The 19,268-nt window shown below is 45.7% G+C and overlaps 1 protein-coding gene across 6 annotated transcripts in view; it reads right to left on the minus strand.

The window, feature by feature from the left end:
* LCLAT1 (lysocardiolipin acyltransferase 1) overlaps window positions 1–19,268 on the minus strand; it is a 266,085-nt gene that overhangs the window by 181,273 nt on the left and 65,544 nt on the right. For 2 of the 6 annotated variants that reach the window (XM_053201051.1, XM_053201049.1), the window contains exon 1: window positions 254–567. The exons of 1 other annotated variant lie outside the window; for it this stretch is intronic. The gene's annotated coding sequence lies outside the window, so the exon portion shown is untranslated. 3 more of the 6 variants (XM_027033484.2, XM_027033485.2, XM_027033486.2) reach the window with 3 other exon arrangements.

The raw sequence follows: 19,268 nt of genomic DNA on the forward strand, positions 1-19,268 counted from the left end.
CCCCCGACGTGTCCCCAGGCTCCTGGAGTAGCTTCCCCGCGCCTCCTCTCACCTGAGCCCGCGACGCCGCCACCTGCGTCAGGACCCCAGTTCCTGGCCAAGTGACCGTTACCTGGGCCGCAGCCCGGGGAGAACCTCGGCTCCAGGGGAAGAGCCCGTGAGACTACTCCCCCTCCGCCAACTCGGGAATCCCCCGGCCGCCGCCGCCATTTTACCGGCGCGCAACCCCCACCTGATAGTTCCAGCTTCCCACCTGTGACCAGCAGAGGACGTCAAGCGTCGCCTTGGGGGACGCGTGGGCGACCTGGAGAATCCGTGGGGGTCACAACCTCCGAACAGAACCCGCCGCTAATTCATCCCGAAGCGGGGAGGCGTCCGGCCCGTCGCCCTAGTAATGCGTCCCGGAAGGCTCCATTCTGATTGGCTGCGAGCTCCATGACAAGACGGCGTCCCCGGCTGCGTGGGAAGCCCGGGTTCCCAGCGCCCCGCCCCTGCTCCCCTGCGGGGGCCACCCCGGGCGTCCGTAGTCGAGGGCTCCCTTAAAGGGGCCGCGCTCTCTTCCTCTTCTGGCCCTCCCGAAGAGGGGGGCGGTGTAAGGGCGAGGAACAATAGCAATAGGAAACCACGGAGGGCATTGTCCCAGGGAACCTCATCGTCCAGCCAACCCCTAGTTTCAGACTGGAAAACAGAAATCTGGGGAATTGAATTTACAAGCCTACTTTACTAGCTCGAGGTCCCGGGGCAAATCAGTGGTAGAACCAGTTCTAGAACTCCGGTTCCTGATGCGCAGAGCCAAGTTCTCCCTAGCAGGCGCATTTCCCCCTTCCTAGAGAAACTTCTCCTCCGGGCGCCCACAGCCGTTACTGACCCTCGTAAAAGGTGCTCGTCGCTTTGCACTGTGGTGTATCCGCCCCCTGGCCTACAGGATTCTAAAGATCCATAATGGTGGGACTGTGGTTAAACCCCTTCATTTCCCACACTACGCTTTCCTCCTGCTGGCCTTCAACAAAGACTCACAGAGTAAAAAATCTTAAAAAATAACAAATATAGCCACGCATCACACACAGCCACTCAGCAGTCATTCACGTATGTTTATGTATTTGTTTATTCAACACGTCACGGGATGGGGGGGGATGAATTGTCTAAGTACAAGGTTCATGTCCTCACAAAATTTATAGCGTAATAATAATGGACATATAGGTTTGGGATGCAGAGCTTCAATACAGCAAAATTATCCCCCAATTTCTTTGTGAATCAAAAGTTCCTGAGCTCCTTTCCTAAATCGGCTTCACAACCTCTCCAATTTTGTTCAGAAAGACGGAAGTATTTAAGATGTGCTAAAATTGTAATAACGACCAGAAACAGCAGAGGTAAACACCAATACAAAAGCTGACTCTGCCAATTATCTCGATAACCTCAGGCCTCATTTTTGGCTTTAAAATAAGATTGCTAGAATAAAAGATCTCCATTTTTCGCGCAACTCTTACAAGTTTTTAAGTTTCTTGATGTCAGAGACCAGGGGAAAAAACCTGAAGGCACTCCTGGGTTTTGAAAGCAGGGACTATGCAAATAGTTTATCTTTGCATCTCTGTAACTGCTAGAGCTGAGGAAGAGAACTCTGTGTATTTGAATACAACAGATGTTAAATAAAGATTAACTGACTTGAGTGAATCACCCTGGTGTCTTCTCTATTTCACCTTCTAGCCTTTGGCCTTTCTTGAGGGTGAAGGTGGGACCTAAAGAAAGGACTGAAACTGGAATCTTGAGGGTATTCGCTCTTTTTTTACCCAAAATACTCCCAACACCCACCACATTTGTGAGTTTCTTACACCAGGCAACTCTCCAATTCTCTCTGGACACAACTGGGTATCCTCCACTGTAACTCAATTCACTACTAACTACTCAGAGTTAGCGCAGACCCCACAGGTTAAGGGGTCAGTCGTACAAGGCTGCCCCCCACTTCAGACACCAATCAAAAGTTGGGGCCTCTGGTACCTCTGACCATCCAGCTATAAACTAGGAATTCCCACAACCCTGGTGCTCTAGTTCTAATTTGCTAGAACAGCTCACAGTACTTGCATTTACGTTTATTGTCAAGGATACAAACTCAGGAACAGCCAAATGGAAGAGATGCACAGGACAAAGTATGGGTGGGTTGGAGGGGACACGAAGCTTCCATGCTCCTCTAAGCATGCCAGCCTCCCAGCACCTCAGTGTGGGTACCAACCCAGAAACTTTCAGAACCCCATTAGTTAGGGTTTCTTAGTGGAGATTTCATTACATAGATGTGTTTGATTAAGTCATTGGTCATTGCTGATTAGCTCAACCTCCAGCCCCTCTCCCCCTCCCTGAAGGTAGGTCAATTAGCTTGAAAGTTCCACGATTGGTTCTCCTGGCAACCAGCCCCCATCCTCCAAGGGTCAATCATTACCATAAACTCCTGTAGAAAGGAGCTTGTTATGAATGACAAAAGACCATCCTATCCCCAATCACTCAACAAAATACTATGGTATTAGAAACTCTGTGTTAGGAATGGGCACAAAGACCAACTATATATTTATTATAGCACAGTATTACAGAAGGTACAAGGAAAAAGACTTGAAGGAGAAATACAAGAAGTATGGCATTCAAGCACCCTGGCTCAGTCCCACTATGGACACTACAAGACTTGGGCCCAAACCATCTGTTTGTAATTTCGGAAAATTTGTGCTACTGTAATCCAGGAAATTAGGGCCCCGCCCCCTCCAATAAGTGAACTCCAACAGTGTACAAGTGACCTTCTGGACATTTCCTGTGGTGTTTATCTGCTGGAACTTTCCACACTGACCACTCTTGTACTGTGTGCTAAACTCACTGCTTAAACTTCATGAACTTATAATATAGTTGGGCATCTCTGATCATAAACTTTACCAGTCAGGTAAATACCGAGGAAGAAAAGAGTTCAAACTGTATAGAAGACACTTTTGTCCTACTTCAGGCTATCACCCCAGTAATAACTTATTGACTCTTGGTAAAGAAGGTCCTTTGCACTAGGAATGAGGTCCACTAGGCTAAAACCATTCTTGAACCCCAGGCCCTGATGGAATTACAGTTCTCTTAGATTCTCCCCATAGAATTTTCGTAAAATGAATCCCATCACCAATCTTGCCCTAGTAAAAGAAGATGTAAATAGTACAAAGAAGGCTCAAATGCCAGCTTCTTCCACTTACTAGTTATGTGGCCTTAGGTCACACAATCTCTCTGACACTCAAGTGCCTTTATCTGTAAAATAGGGAGAATAATCTTTCCTTTTTGAGTTGTTGTAAAGGAAAGAGAGAACTCTTCTGATAGCAAGCTCTTGTCTTGTACCTCACTTCTAAGTGTGGTTCCTCCAGTGCAGTGTTAAAGCCATCCATGGGGTTGGAAGCCAAACAAATCTTATAAATCCCATTTCTGACACTTGGTACACTGATAATTTGGTGAAGTCACTTAATTTCCTTGAGCCTGTTTCTTATCTGATAAACCTGGTTATTAGTGCCTATGTCATAGGATTGTTGAGCATATTCAAAGAAATAGCAACAACTACCTGCCATTTATTGAATACTCTCAGTGTGCCAAGTGTGCCAGTGTGCCAAGTAGCATGTCAGCCCTTTTGATGAATGGGGTAGGATGAAACTCAGGATGGTTAAGCACCTTGCCCACAGGCTCATGGTGGGTTGGGGGCAGAGTAAAGGATTTGAGTGTGTGTCTCTCTGACATTGATGCCCTTACTCCTAACCCTTCTGCCCAGCTATACTGAATTTCTTTGGGGATAATTAGCATAGGATCCAAAGGTCCTCACAATTCATGCTGACCCCCTTAGGTCTTCACCCCAGTCTTTCAAGCTTGCTCCTTCTAGGCCACTTACCAGCCAGCTAAGCTATTTGCCACTGCCTTTGTCCATGTATATCCTCCTCTTGAGCTAATTCTCTCCCACACAAAATAAATGACTACACACACTGGCCTCAACTGTGCCCATTGGGAAGACTACTCTCACCCTGAGTAGGTCTGCAGTGAAGTAGCAGTCCATTTTCCTCTTGCATCCACAGATCAAGCCTATCAACTTCATCACACTCAGGTTTTTCCTTCTCTACCATCTGGTTTAGGGAACTTCCATGGATTAAGGGAGAGGCATTGGTGCAACCATAGTAGGAGAAATGGAGATCCAGGCCATCTCTTCATGCAGCTACTGTGTGTCTGCTGGGCCTGCTCAAATTCAATTTTGGATGTACCACTTCCATTTTAAAAGATTGCTGCTAGACCCACACTCAAGAGCTGGTAGATCTGATAGATCTCTTATTGCCCAGTTCATGATGGACAGTTTGAGTTGCATAATCACTTGCCCTGTGGTCAAATGCTCAGATTGCATCAGGGCTCAGCAGCATTCCAGGAGATGCTTTCTAAATGTGCATGGCTCTCTCCTGCAGGTGGCATGGCCATGCCCCAGAACCCTAGGGGGCTGCACCACGATTCTCGTTTGGGGACTTGCCAGGGGCCCTGCATGGTCTTACCTCCACAACAGATACCTCTGGTTTCATGAGATGTGTCAGGTGGTATGACACAAGTGACAGGGCTGCTTATACCATGCATGGGTAGACATTCTGCTGAGTCCTTTCTTGAACTGAGCCATACCTTCCACAATCTGAAGAGTTCCACCAAGTGTCATGCTTCTTTCTCAGTGGGAAAAAATACAAGGTACAGTAAGTTGTCCTTGATTTTGGAGGAGGTCCTGACATGCCCTAGACCATTGGATCACTTTACCACCCAAATAAGGTCTACGCTTTAGACAATTGTATCATGCCAAAGTTATTTTCTTTGTTTCTATATATGTTCTACACTGATATAAGATATTAACTTAAGGACAAGCTGGGTTGAAGGCATACAGAAATTTTAGTTCTCCCTTCGCATCTCTACCATAGGTCTAAAGTTATATCAAAAATTTTTTGGGGTGCCTGGGTGGCTCAGTTGGTTAAGCATCCGACTTTGGCTCAGGTCATGATCTCACGGTTCATGGGTTCGAGCCCCACATCGGGCTCTGTGCTGACAGCTCAGAGCCTGGAGCCTGTTTCAGATTCTTTGTCTCCCTCTCTCTCTGCCCCTCCCCCACTTGCACTCTGTCTCTCTCTGCCTCAAAAATAAATAAACATTTAAAAAAATTTATTCTTATAATAATAACTGTTATATAAATTTGTCATCAATGTAGCAGCCTTCTGAATTTTTCTGGGGTTTATCCACTTTCTGGAATTTATGTGTCTCATCAAGGCATACAAAATACTTGCATTTCTGCTCATCAGATCTGACTAGCATGAAATTTCAATATGATAGACCAAATGTAGTAGTGTGTAGAATGGCCAGATGGTCCAGGTCTCTTTGGAATATATTGGGACAGAAAACAGGAAATGAACATAGCCCTAGAGCAAGACTCTAAAAGTGTAATATTGTCTGTCCCACATGAATGTTATTTTCCCCTGAATCTTTTGTTTATCATCTTCGTTGAGAGAGAGGGAGCAGTTCCAGGGGCTTTGTTTGGCTTTTCTTGCTACAATAGCTCCTACTCTATAGGTTAACGCCCAATATGAGGGCTCTGTCAACTCCTGAGTATGTCCATTCCAAGTATACATTCAGAAATCAGGGAAATAATCACCAAGTTGGTAAGTGGACCTGGTGGACCCACTGTGAGACAGACCTGAGAGAACATTTATTATCTGACTCCAATATGCCCCTACTTTAACAGGGGGCGCATGATGGTGCTTTGGACTCCTGGGTATCCCCACCAACTTAGACTCTGGGTTCAACATCTCTCAAAAGTTCAGGCTATTCCTCTTTCCCCAGTGAATGGTTATCTGGGGAATAACCCTAAATCACTTTGGAGAAGGACTGAAGAAATGTGAATATACTTGCCATGCTGTTCCAGGTCCTTCCTCATGGACACCCAATCTCTCCTTCAGTCCATGTGTTGTAGGTCTGGAAATATGCTCAGTTCTTGAAATCAGACAAGAGATCATGGCTAGCCATTGAAGAGAGATTGACCCCAGCCTTCTACTCCTCCTTTATTAATCTCTGCTGATTACATATTAAGCAATACCCTTCCTTGCTGCTCATCTACTTCTTATCCCTAGAAATACTGTGGTCTCTTACTGAGCTCCATAGTTCAGGTCAGTCTCCCTGGCTGCCACAGTGGTCTCTGCTATTCTAGGATCTTGTTATCTCCATTGTACTAGGGGATCCTATTCTATAACAGCACTTTCCATCATCAGCCCTGGTCTACAGAAGTCAAACACCACTGAGCTTCTCAGTGATGCTGGTGTCCCGATGGAGCATTTGCTATTTGACTTCAACCATAAGCATTTGTCCTTAATAGTCATCCAGGCCCTCCTGAAGAACAGAGTCAGCTGAAAGGGTTTCTGGTCTTATTTGGTCAAGGCATTTTAGCACACTTACTTCTAAAGCTTTTTGATTCCTATGTCCACATTCTGTCATGATAGTTCTGGCATGTCTACTTTATTTAATGTGGTCATTACTTTCCCCAGTTTCTAAGAATCACCCCAGCACTATATTAGAACTGGTTCCAAGAGTTTTTACCACAGTGTTAAATACTGTCATGGGAATGTGTCTTTTATTAGCAAATTTCCCTAAACCAGCATTTTTTTCTACCCCCTTAGTCCAATGCACTCATGATCCACACATGGTGAACTAGATCCAACAGCCACTGTGGCATATAATCTTTTCTCTCCTTTATAGCCCAAGAACCTCCCCTATCAGATCAGGGTGAGATTTGACCCATTTTGAGGAAGGGTGGCTCCTGTGTTCCAAACACACAGAGAGACACACTTCTGCAGGTATAGATGGTTCAGGGAATCTGAGGGAATCAAGTTACATCTACTCAGATATCCCAACTCTAAGTCTCAAGACTCCTTTCCCCCCCAGTTTTATTGAGATATAATCAACATATAATGTCTAAATTTAGGGTGTACAACATGATGATCTGATATACACATACATTGTGAAATGATTACCACAATAAGTTTAGCCAACACATCTATCACCTCAAATAATTACCCTTTTGTGTGTGTGTGTGTGGTACTCTGGAACACGAATTATACCACAAGGTTTTTCGACCTTGAGACAAGGGGATGAGCCATTTATATTCCCATATCAGTCACTTATTGACTGCTGGCTGCCCCAGGGTGGGGGTGCATAACCAGCTGGGCAAGGCAGCTCCTATCAGCCTGACAGGAGTCCTTGCAGAAAAGGGGAAGCTGTGAGCCACTAGGAACCAGTGCTCACAGCAGCAGGGGGATGGGTGACCCATCTGGAATAGGCACCAACAGCATTCACTACAGACAAAACACAAAAGCTAAGTAAATGTTAGCTTTTGTTTTTTTTTTTTTTGAGTTTGCAGACCATTTACATTTAATGTAATCATCATTACTTTGTGGTTGAGTTTATCCATTTATTTTTTAATATGAAATTTATTGTCAAATAGGTTTCCATACAACACCCAGTGCTCATCCCAACAAGTAAATGTTAGCTTTTTAAAAGAATACATATATGGGCACCTGGGTGGCTCAGTCTGTTAAGTGTCTGACTTCAGCTTCAGCTCAGGTCATAATCTCATGGTTTGTGAGTTCAAGCCCTCATCAGGTTCTCTGCTGTCAGCACAGAGCTCGCTTTGGATCCTCTGTCTCCTTCTCCCTCTTCCCCTCCCCTGGTTGTGCACACTCTCAAAAATAAATAAACATTAAAAAGGAGGGGGGGGGAGGAAGGAAGTTGCCTTTAAAAAAAAAAAGAGGGGCACATGGGTGGCTCAGTCGGTTAAGTGTCCGACTTCAGCTCAGGTCATGATCTCACGGTCTGTGAGTTTGAGCCCAGCATCAGGATCTGTGCTGACAGCTCAGAGCCTGGAGACTGCTTCCAATTCTGTGTCTCCCGCTCTCTGCCCCTCCCCTGCTCATGCTCTGTCTCTCTCTGTCTCAAAAATAAATAAAGACATTAAAAAAAAAAAAAAAAAGAATACATATATGATCTTACCTGCCTCAAATATCGGAGAATGCTGTATAGGAACCCATTGCAGTAGCTGCCTTTGGGAAGAAGAATTGAATACCATTGAACTGACGCATCAATGTATTGCCTTTTGTACTGTCCGAATTTTAAGCAGGTGCACATATTACCATTTTAATTTTGAGGAGAAAAACATTAAAATCCCCTTTAATGTGCCTATAACATTAGGACATTATGTTAAGCCACTCTACTGCTCTGAAGGTCAGTTTTCCACGAGTTTCAGAATCCTTCCCAAAGCCTACACTAGAGTATCACAGCTGATGAATTACTCAACCCCATGAGCCATTGACTTAATAGTCATATTTAATAGGGCACCCCACAATGTTCAGGGAAATGCTATGACAAGCAGGAAATCCCAAGTCCTCATTCTTATTGTACTTTTGTTATTTTAGGGGATAATCTCTACGCCCATGTAATTGCTTCCTCCTCTTCAAAATGGGATAGTAATGAGGTAAAATATGTTCTCAGTAACAGAGCTCAGAAAGAGGCAAAGAAGCCACTGCCTCTCCCTCCTGAGGAACCACTCTCCTCAGTGCTGATGACTAGAAGGAACACTCAGCCCAATGCCAGCAGAGGCCACAGGTACCTGACAGGAGGCCAAGAGCTAACCATTGCTTGTAACTCTGTTTCCCCATCTGAGAAAGTCCCTGTGACTGAGACTTAGCATACTCTTAGTTACCCAGCCATGTTCTGGAACTCAAAAGGTATTTGGAAGTAAGGGTTTTGATTTCCCGAGAAGGCAACGTGACTTAGGTAGTTCAGGAGTCTTGGTGCTGGAATGAGTGGCTTAGAAGATGCAATAAATTGTTGTCAACACAAACCAGGGGTGCAATCTAATTCTGACGATTCTCTGTTTGCTCCTCTAGCTCTAAAAGGTGTGTGTACGGCCCTCCCCCTCCCCCACAGATGCTTTTTGCCGACGTGTCCAGCTTGCATCTCCCAGCTCCCCAGCTCTCTGTCTGTGGCAGAGTTCAGCCAATGGGAGGCACTGGGAGGAGTCTGCAGGGTGGGCTGAGAGAGAGATCAAGGCATTTGTTCCCCAGGCTGCTTCCCTGTGGTCTGTGGGGTGACAGTAGCTTTATACTCCACCAGAGGCCATGGCTCTTCTCCTACAGCTCAGCACTCACTGAGTTCTGGGACCCATTCCCCCCCTGCCCCTTCGGGATGTATGGTTTTCCTGATTTACCATATCTAGACTTCACCATCCTCTATTAGTCTCCCTTAATTCAGACTCCACCTTTATGATAATCCCTTTCATTCTCTCCAAACATCCCTTCTGAACATTCCAATTGTTTCTTGCTGATATACTACCTGATACACCAATGGACCAAAATTTCACTTAGGCTAGTAAGATTAAAATGCCAGAAAGTAAATTTAGAACCCTGGTGATGAACCACTCCTCCAACATGACATAAACATTTGTCCTACTGTTATCTGACATAAACCCTCTGTATCAGTAAGGGATGCTTGCGGCTGTAAGTAACAGCAAACTCAATTTACAATGGCTTAAACCACACGGGTATTTTGTACTAATTAACTCAAAGTATAGATGTAGGCAGTCTCAGAACTGGTTTTCTAACTCAAGGATGACAGCAAGGACCCTAGTCCTTACCATTCTTCTGCTCTGCCTTCCTGAACATGTTGGTTTTAAATTTTCTTACATGTTGCCTCATAGCCACAAAATGGTTGCCACAACCCCAGGAATCACAAAGGCAGGAAGGAAACCGTAGAGGAAAAGGTGTTCTCCTTGGGAGGCTTTTTCTTTTTATTCAGGAAGAAAAATCCTCCCCAGAAACTTCCCAACACATGTCCCCGATTGTCCCATCTGTCAGAACTTAGTCACACAGCCACCTCTATCTGTAAGGAATGTGGGAAAGCAAGCATCTGACTTTCTAGAATCTGTAGGGGGAGGTGGCAAAAGAAAAGGGGGTTGGGAACCGAACTGAGTAACCAGCCAACACTGTTGATCACATCCTATGCTGCCAGTGACCCTCTCAGCCCAACTGTTCCTCTCTGAGAAGTTATTTGTCTTCCAATAAGAAATGTCTGTTACCTCTTCCCTACTATTTCACTAAATGGTGGTGAACTTTAAAGCCCAATCCCAATTCCTTCAGCATCTAGTTATGACCTCCATTGAATCACCCCTGACGTCTACATAATCCATCTGGGATGGCCATCCAGAAAATTGTACTAACTATATTTTCTTAATTTCTGTGTTCTTGCTGCGTTAGTGTCTGGGGCCTGACTCCCACATATGGCAAACAACTGTCTGGGACTCTGCCTTTCATAAGCCAGCTAACCAGTCCAGAGCTTGCCCCACTCCCACCCCACCCCCATCACCCCCTACATCTCTCCTCTCTGGGTCTCATGCTCCAGGCTTAATTTCCCTGCCCTGACTACCCCAAGGTCAGGAACCAGACAACTTGGGATATCCCCTATACCCCAGAGCCTGTTGAAATTACTCAAACTAACCCATTCTGAACCTGCTTACTCTGCCTTGCCTGTCCCTTCCTATGGAAACCACAATAAAGGCTCTGCCCACATTGCCTTCCCACTGCTTCATCTCCTAACTGAACCTGGTGCTTCCCCACGTGGCCACTGCAGTATGCAGGGTCTCCTCCTCCTGGCAACCATGACTAACCAACAGCGTTTTCAATGGCAGTCTTATGTGTTGACCTCACCTTACCTAGACAATATTAAAACGTACATTAAAAATTTTTTAATGTTTATTTATTTTTGAGAGAGAGAGACAGAGACCGAGAGATAGAGGAGGGGCAGGGCCAAAGAGACAGGGAGACACAGAATCCAAAGCACGCTCCGAGCCGTCAGCACAGAGCCGCACACAGGGCCCGAACCCACCAGCCGTGGGATCGTGACCCGAGCGGAAGTTGGGTGCTCAACCAACGGAGCCACCAGGTGCCCCAAAATGTACACTTTATTTTATTTTTTAATAGGTTTATTTATTTTTGAGAGAGAGACAGACAGAGCATGAACAGGGGAGGGTCAGAGAGAGGGAGACACAGAATCTGAAACAGGCTCTAGGCTCTGAGCTGTCAGCACAGAGCCCGACGTGGGGCTCAAACTCACAAACCACGAGATCATGACCTGAGCCGAAGTTGGACACTCAACCGACTGAGCCACCCAGACGCTCCCCAAAACGTACATTTTAAAACAAAACCCTTCTCCATAATCCACTCCCCTTGGTGGTGTCCTATCTATCGCCCTCTCTATCCAGGGATCAGCTCTGTGGGGTTATTGATCCTGGACTACAATCAGTCATGTCTTACCATCGTTCCCCAGAATGGGCTCATATTCCCCATGGTCATCCCACCAGAGTTCCTATGAGACAAACACATCTTTTCTTGCTAATACTGCCACTGCTGGGAAGTATAATTTAAGGCATGCCAAAGACCACCTGCTTTCAGCATTGAGGAGAAAGACACAAGTGGCATTTTAGGAAAAAAATGCCATCTGCTACAAACTAAATTCTTTAATATTACTATACCCCCAGAAATGATATACCATTCTCATTTTACGTCTGCAAAAATGTGTATTAGTTTTCGACTGCTGCTGTAACAAATTGCCACAAACATGGCCACTTAGAACAACACAGATTTATTCTCTTACAGATGTAGAGATCAGAAATCCAAAATCAGTTTTACTTTGGGCTAACATCAAGATGTTGGCAGGGCCGGTCCCTCCTGGAGGCTCTGAGGGGAGAATCCACTCCCTTGCCCTTTTTTGGCTTCAAGTGACCCATCAGCATTATTTGGTTGTGTGGCCCTGTCCTTGAAACACATCACTGATCTCACTGCTCCCCACAGCTTATCACCTTCTCCTCTTCCACAGTAAAATGTCCCTCTGCCTCCCTTTTTCTTTCTTTTTTTTAAAAATTGAAGTGTAGTTGACACACAGTTACATTAGTCAGATGTACGACATTGGACAAGTCTGTATGTTATACTGTGTTCACCACAACCTGTCACCATGCAACGCTATTACAGTATTATTGACTGTGTTCCCTATGCCGTACCTTTCATCCCCGTGACTTATTCACTCCATAACGGGAAATCTGTATCTCTCATTCCCCCTCACCCCTGCCTCCCTCTTATAAGAACACTTGTGATTACATTTAAGGCTCACCCAAATAATCCCGGATAATCTTCCCATGTCAAGATTTGTAATTTCCTTATAACTGCAAAATCTCTTTTGTCATATGAGGGAACATTCATAGGTGACAGAAATCAGGACTGCATAGTTTTGAGGGCAATTAGCCCATCACATGGGATCTCACTGAGCTGAAATCATACTGCACATGACATTGCTGCAGGCTGCAAGGGCTGTGTCCTTCTGGAAGGTCTAGGGGAAAATCCATCTCCTTGCCTTTTCCAGCAACTAAACTTGCACTCCTCGGCTTGCGGCTGCTTCCTACCTCTTCAAATTTTTTTTTAATGTTTATTTATTTTTGAGACAGAGAGAGACAGAGAAAGACAGAGCATGAACAGGGGAGGGTCAGAGAGAGAGGGAGGCACAGAATCTGAAGCAGGCTCCAGGCTCTAAGCTGTCAGCACAGAGCCCGACGCGGGGCTCGAACTCACGGAGTGTGAGATCATGACCTGAGCCGATGTCGGACGCTTAACCGACTGAGCCACCCAGGCGCCCCACTTCCTACCTCTTCAAAGCCAGCAGTGGAGTCTTTAAACCTCTCACTGACTCCAATGCTGCTTCTGTCATCACTTCCCCTTCTTTGACCCTGACCCTCCTGCTTCCCTCTCTCTTTCCCTTATAAGGACCCTTGCGATTACACTGGGCCCAGGAAGACCTCACCTGCAAAGTCTGTTTGCCATATAAGGTAACATATTCAAAGCTTTGCGGTGGGGGGGGAGGGGGGCGGTGGTGTTAGGACTTGGGCATCTTTGTCTTTGGTGGGGCCATTATTCCTGTCTTACCTGACTCAGGCAGAGAGCAGCTCAGTGGTTGTTGGGGACCGGGGTGGAGATGAGCAGAAGGGAGGGCCTACAAAGGAGCAGGAGAAAACTTTTGGGGGTGATGGTTGTGATCAGCGTGATTGGGGGATGGTTTAATGGGTATACGTATATGTCAAAACTTATCAAATTGTACCCTTTTAAAAAACATGTGCAGTACGCTCTACATCAATTATACCTCAATAAAGCTATTAAAATATTAAATGTGGGAGAAAAGTGAATCTTGAGGTTCAGAGGTTTTGGCCCAAGTGTAGGAACTAGTAAGTCATGTAGGGCGAGAGGTACACTCAGTCCATCTGATGCTGAGCCCTGCGACTGTGACAGTGTCGCTTCCTTTGTCCTATCTTCTGCGTATTTGGGACGATAATGTTAGCCCCCTGGGGCTACGACTACATGGTACTTGCTTGATAAATGGTCACTTCCTTCCCTTTCTTCTTACTGACTAGCTTACTGACTTGGCGAGAACTTCTGAGTATCCTGGAACATGTTCTGTGTCACAGAACCTGAAAGTCACCACTTTCTTCATGAGAGACAGAAAGGCGTCTGAGAAAAAATGCCAAATGGTGCCAACAAGATAGTAAATCAGCCTCATCTTCAGAGATTCTCAGCCACAAACGCCCCCAGACTCTAACATGCAAACCAACAGTCGGGATCAGACGTAGTGTGATCTCTCAGAAATGGAGCCTCGTTCTTTCTGTTGCCTGGTGATAAGAGATAATTCCCATGGACAAATAAGAGGCGGCAAGCATCTAGAAGCTGCCCTGCATTACAGACAAACAATGGCATGCTCAATGCTTGCTGTAACAAGGTCACAAAGCCCTTCTGCCTGAGGTGCCATGCTTGGACCTTGGTGGTGAATCACAGCAGTCAGGACACCAAGCCTGTTTCCAGGATTTCCTCAAGAGAGGAAAATATACCCATCTTTCCATCAGTTATATGTGTTTAGAAGACAAAAAAAAAAAAAAAAAAGGGGCAGTGTCCTCTATTCCTAGATAAATTAAAACAGTCTTGAAACAAGGGCCCAGATATCCATTTTCCCTTGGGATTCTTCAGAGAACACTGTGTACGAGAGTTGCCCACCCTTGCTGGCACTTGTTGTAGGCTTGCAGGTTGCAGACCTTCACCTTGGATCCATTTCCTATGTCTTAATCTCTGTGTCTACTATTTCCACCCATGGCCATACATCTTCGATGATCATATTCAGCTTACGTTGGTCATGTCGATCAACCTAGGGAAACAGGAGCCAATAAACGTAAAGAATGATGAGAAAGAGAAGAGGGGAGAGGAGATGTTCAAATCTTCAGTTTACCACCGGGAAGCACTGTCCAGTTCATAGACCTGCAGGCAAGCTACTAACATACAATACATTTAAGGTGTATTACAGTCATGGTTTCACAAATGGTAAGTAGGGGCGCCCTGTGTGGCTCAGTTGGTTAAGTATCTGACTCTTGATCTTGGCTCTGGTCATGATCTCACAGGTTATGAGTCAAGCTCTGCATCGGGCTGTGTGCTGACATGGTGGAGCCCACTTGGGATTCTGTCTCCCTCTCTCTCTGCCCTTCCCTGCTTGTGCTCTCTTTCTATCTCTCTCTCTCTGTCTCTCTCAAAATTAAATAAACATTTTTTAAAAAAGAGTAAATACAGTAGAGAGAGCTAGACGTGATTGAGTTCTGCCATCACTTGTCAACCCTATGATTTGAGGCAAATGAGTTTAACTTCTTTGAGCCTCAGTTTCCCCATCTGTTACATGAGAGTAAAAAGTAGGTTCTGGCTGTGGAGACGTTGCGAGGCGCTAGCACACGAAGGAGATGCTTAGTAGTTAAAGGTTGCTTTCTCTTCCCTTTTTTTTTTTTTCTGTCTGCCTTTATCTAATTTGGCTTACGAATCTGTTCCAGCTAAATGCTTCTAGGGAGACGAAAATGTGAATGTCAATCAACCCAGAAAGAAAGTGCTAGTACACCGCGACCCACGACCCACGGTGAACCATTACTCCTCAAAAGCACTGAGAGTAGGCAGTTCTGGCCTGCAGCCATGGTTTGGCACTGAATCATGTCCTGTTTTGCATTGTGCTCTAATTGTTTCAAGTCATTTCCCCTCTCTGGGAGTCAATTTCCTAGCCAGTTGAAGCCTGGGCATGAATAAGATCCTCGGTAAGCCCTGTCTAGTTCTTCTCAGTTCCCTCTTCTACCCAAATACCTCTACTTGCGACAGAAAAACCCGGAATGTGGTAGTGGTGACCGGGAGCTAAGGCAAGCCCTTTACTTAGAGCAGGTTCTCTCCAGTGAAAGGTAGAGGTGGTGCTCGAGGCCTCTGACTGCTGCCCAGAACACCACCTATCCCAGACAGCCCTCGCACAGAGCCATCACCAGCCACCCTCAACTCAATGTCCACCCCACCCCCTCCTGCCCAGAGCATCTGATGACAAAAGAGGACTCTCTGAGTTCAGGTAGTTCGAGACCAGCGTTCCGAACAGTCCTGTTGGAATTAGGTGGTTCATTGGGGGTGACTGGGTGGCTCAGTCAGTTAAGCGTCCGGCTCAGTTTCGGCTCGGGGCATGATCTCACGGTTTCGTGGTTCAAGCCCTGTGTCGGGCTCCACGCTGGCAGTGCAGAGCATGCTGGGATTCTCTGCCTCTCCCTCCCTCTTTGTCCATTCCCCACTGCGCTGTCTGTGTGTCTCTCAAAATAAATAAATGCACCTTAAAAATAAGTAAATAGGGGCGCCTGGGTGGCTCAGTCGGTTGAGGCTTCAACTTTGGCTCAGGTCATAATCTCGCAGTCTGTGAGTTCGAGCCCCGCGTTGGGTTCTGTGCTGACAGCTCAGAGCCTGGAGCCTGCTTTGGATTCTGTGTCTCCCTCTCTCTCTGCCCCTCCCCTGCTCACGCTCTCTCTCTCTCTCTCTCTGTCAAAAGTAAATAAACATTAAAAAAAAATAAGTAAATAAAGTTTAAATATTAAGAAAAAAAAAAGAATGAAGTGGTTCTCAGGCATTGGTACCTTCTGTTGTTTCCCACAAGGTAGCTGACATGGTCAGGCTTTGTGCTCACTCTCAGGAACACTGGTTCTAAACTTGGGCTACACATTAGAATCACCTGGGGAGCTTTTAAAAGCGCAGAGATGATAATTGTATTGGTTCAGGATGGGGTCTGGGCACTGGTATTTTTTAAAAGCTCCCCAGGCAATTCTAAATGCATTCAAGATTCAGAATCATTGATCTAGGTCAGAGACTGGAGTGTACTTATTGGGGCCTGTACCTGATTTTCTGAATACATCTGCAATAGCATACTGACAAGCCCCAAAAGGGAGAGTTGAAGGAGTGAATGACTGTGGGTTTGAATTCCCAATACTTAGCATGGTGCCTCCCTCATAGTAGGTGCTCAGTAAATGTTTGTTGGACAAATAAATGGGTAAAAAAACGAAAAAAGTTTTGAGATTGTATAATGGAAAGAGTATTGGACTACAGGCAAGGAAACCATGTTCCCTGCTGTGATATTGTGATTTGTTATAAGAAGTATATGTTCTTGGGGTGCCTGGGTGGCTCAGTTGTTTAAGCATCTGACTCTTGATTTCAGTTCAGGTCATGATCTCATGGTTCCGGAGTTCGAGCCCGGTGCTGGCAGTGTGGAGCCTGCTTGGGAAATCTCTCTCTCTCTTCTCTTTCTCTGCTCCTCCCCCTGTTCACTCTCTCCCTCTCAAAATAAATAAACAAACTTAAAAAAATAAAAAAGAAATATATATTCAGTCTTCTTCCCTGTTCCTGGTACAGAGTTCCTAAAACCCTTGGAATTTCTTAAGTGATGATAGCAATCTTTTGTCATGTTAGTGAGGTGATTTTTAGAAAGCTCCTAGGTCACCTTTGACTGGGGGCTGGTTGCCAAGGCAACAAACCACCTAATCTGAGGCTTGGAATTTTCAGTCCTAGCCTTCCCTCCAGCCCTATCTCTGGGGAGGAGAGGGGAGCTGGAGACTGAGTTCCATCACCACTGGCCAATGACTTCATCAAGTATTTCTGTGTAATGAAGCCTCCATAAAACCCCAAAAGGATGAGGTTTGGAGAGCTTCCAGATTGGCAAACACATGGAGATATGGGGATACTTTGAGATCTTGGAAGCTCGGGGCCCCCTCCCACACACCTTGCCCCATGCTTCTCTTCCATGTTACTGTTACAGAGTTCTAGCTTGCAGCAGAGTTTTCCTCTTGCCCCCAGTCTGATCCTGGCATCACTAGTCTTCTTGGGGATCTTCAAGCCATGCTGGCCGACCCACATCCCAGCCCTGACAGCAAGCCTTGGACAGTAGGTTCTGCCTGGGCCCTCCCAGGAAGCCCTTTACTACCAACTCCCTGATTCTCAGCACAGTATTGGCCCAAAGCGGGTGCTCAACGGGTAAGTGAACGAACATGCCTGCATTTCTGGCTCTGAGCGCAGCTTTAACATACGCCTCTGTCTCTTGTTCCCATCGGATGGCTATGGACTTGGTTTCTTGAAAGGGCTATGAATGTGCTGGCTTGAACGTCCCCTGCTGCCACCTGGGAGAAGCATCCGCTGTACCACCCACAGCTCTCTGCCCGCCTCCCCTGCCCCTCACTAGCCAAGCCAGGCCTTGGCCCTTCATGTAGGGGTATTTGGAATTCAGACAGAACACATGGTGTTTGCCCAGGATCTTGCTGTTTTTATTTATGTTTTTAAATAACTTGTTTTTCTTATTATTACAAAATAACACATGTTCTTTTGAAAAATATCGGAAAAACCGGGCAAGCAAAAATTAAGAAAGGACAGATCTTTCATAAATCTCTCAGTTTCAGAGAATCACTGCTCAATGCTCCTCCCAGTTATACATGCACACACACACACATGTGCACACACATGCATACATATTTAGGAAATGGGGTCATCCTGTACTTAGTGATTTGTAACCTGCTTTTTTTTCACTTAACAAAGTCTCACTGCTTTAAATTGTCATCTTGCACTATTATTTACCTCCACCCCAAGGGTCTGCTTCTGTTGTCATTAGTTGCTCACAGTTTGTTTGTTTGCTTGTTTGTTTACAAAATGAGCCACATGAGTCAGAAAAACCCAAATCAATGGGCAACACGGAGGACTTTTCCAGCTGATCAATGCAGTGGTAATCTGTGCTTTGACCAGAGGTGTCTGCTCAGAGAGAAACCTTGCATCCTATAAAATGTTTGTTTCAACAAGAGCTCCAGGGCTCAGGCTTTAGTAGAAACAAAGAATTTACTGAGCAGCTGTAACCTTAAAATTGCTACAGTTTCTATGAAACTGGAAAATTCCATCACCACAGCCAATGTCAACAGCACAGGCAAGAAAGGAATGTAGGAATTCAAAGGAAGGGAAGAATTTGATTAAGAGCGACTATGGGTAACTGGCAAAAACTCTCTGAAAATGACCAGAAGGCGCCGGCTTCCAGCACAGGCGTCCAGAAATTAGATTATAGGCACTGGTCCTCCCTGAAGCGGGCAAGGTGGCCGGCATATCACACATGTTTGTGCAAAAAAAATGAAGCTAGCCTAGATTTCAGGTTCTGGCAGGTGGGCAACAAGCTAATAGCATCCCAGGAAGACCCGCCCCCCCCCAACCCCTGCCTTGGGGCCACGTCCCTGCCAATCTTACAGTTCTTCTCCCACATGCCCACATGTGCACATCTCGGGTTCATCCCGTGACTCCCACAAATGCTGTGCCTCCTGACCGAGAGCATAATGGCTGGCAGGGGGGAGGGCGCAGGCTTGCAGGGAAAACACTAGGATTCAGACTGAGGAAGTGAGGAGGTACAGCTTGCATCACACATCAAACAAGAAGAGCTTAAACTGCATTATCTTCTTGGTTCATCCTTCTCACCGAGAGAATTGCCAAAGCCTCCAAACCCAGCTCCCTTCTTTTCTGATGCCCTCGAACATGGCTCACTCACCAACGTGCCGCCCAGCATCATTTTTCATAGTCTAACTCTGCAATCTCTTGTTTTCGATGTTCTCTTTATTCCTTACAGTTACAAAACATTTTCTTTAAATGATGAGGACTCTTAAGCTTTACTCTATTCCCTTTCAAATATGCAATTTGGTATTATTAACCATGCCGTACATGACAAGCTCTCTACTAATATTTATGAAAAGCAAGTAATACTTGCACACTGTTTAGAAATCCAACAGAACCAAAAGGCCCATAATGGAAAACATTAGTCACTTGCTCTAACTC

The sequence above is a fragment of the Acinonyx jubatus genome, chromosome A3 (genome assembly GCF_027475565.1).
Source record: "Acinonyx jubatus isolate Ajub_Pintada_27869175 chromosome A3, VMU_Ajub_asm_v1.0, whole genome shotgun sequence".
NCBI lineage: Eukaryota > Metazoa > Chordata > Mammalia > Carnivora > Felidae > Acinonyx > Acinonyx jubatus.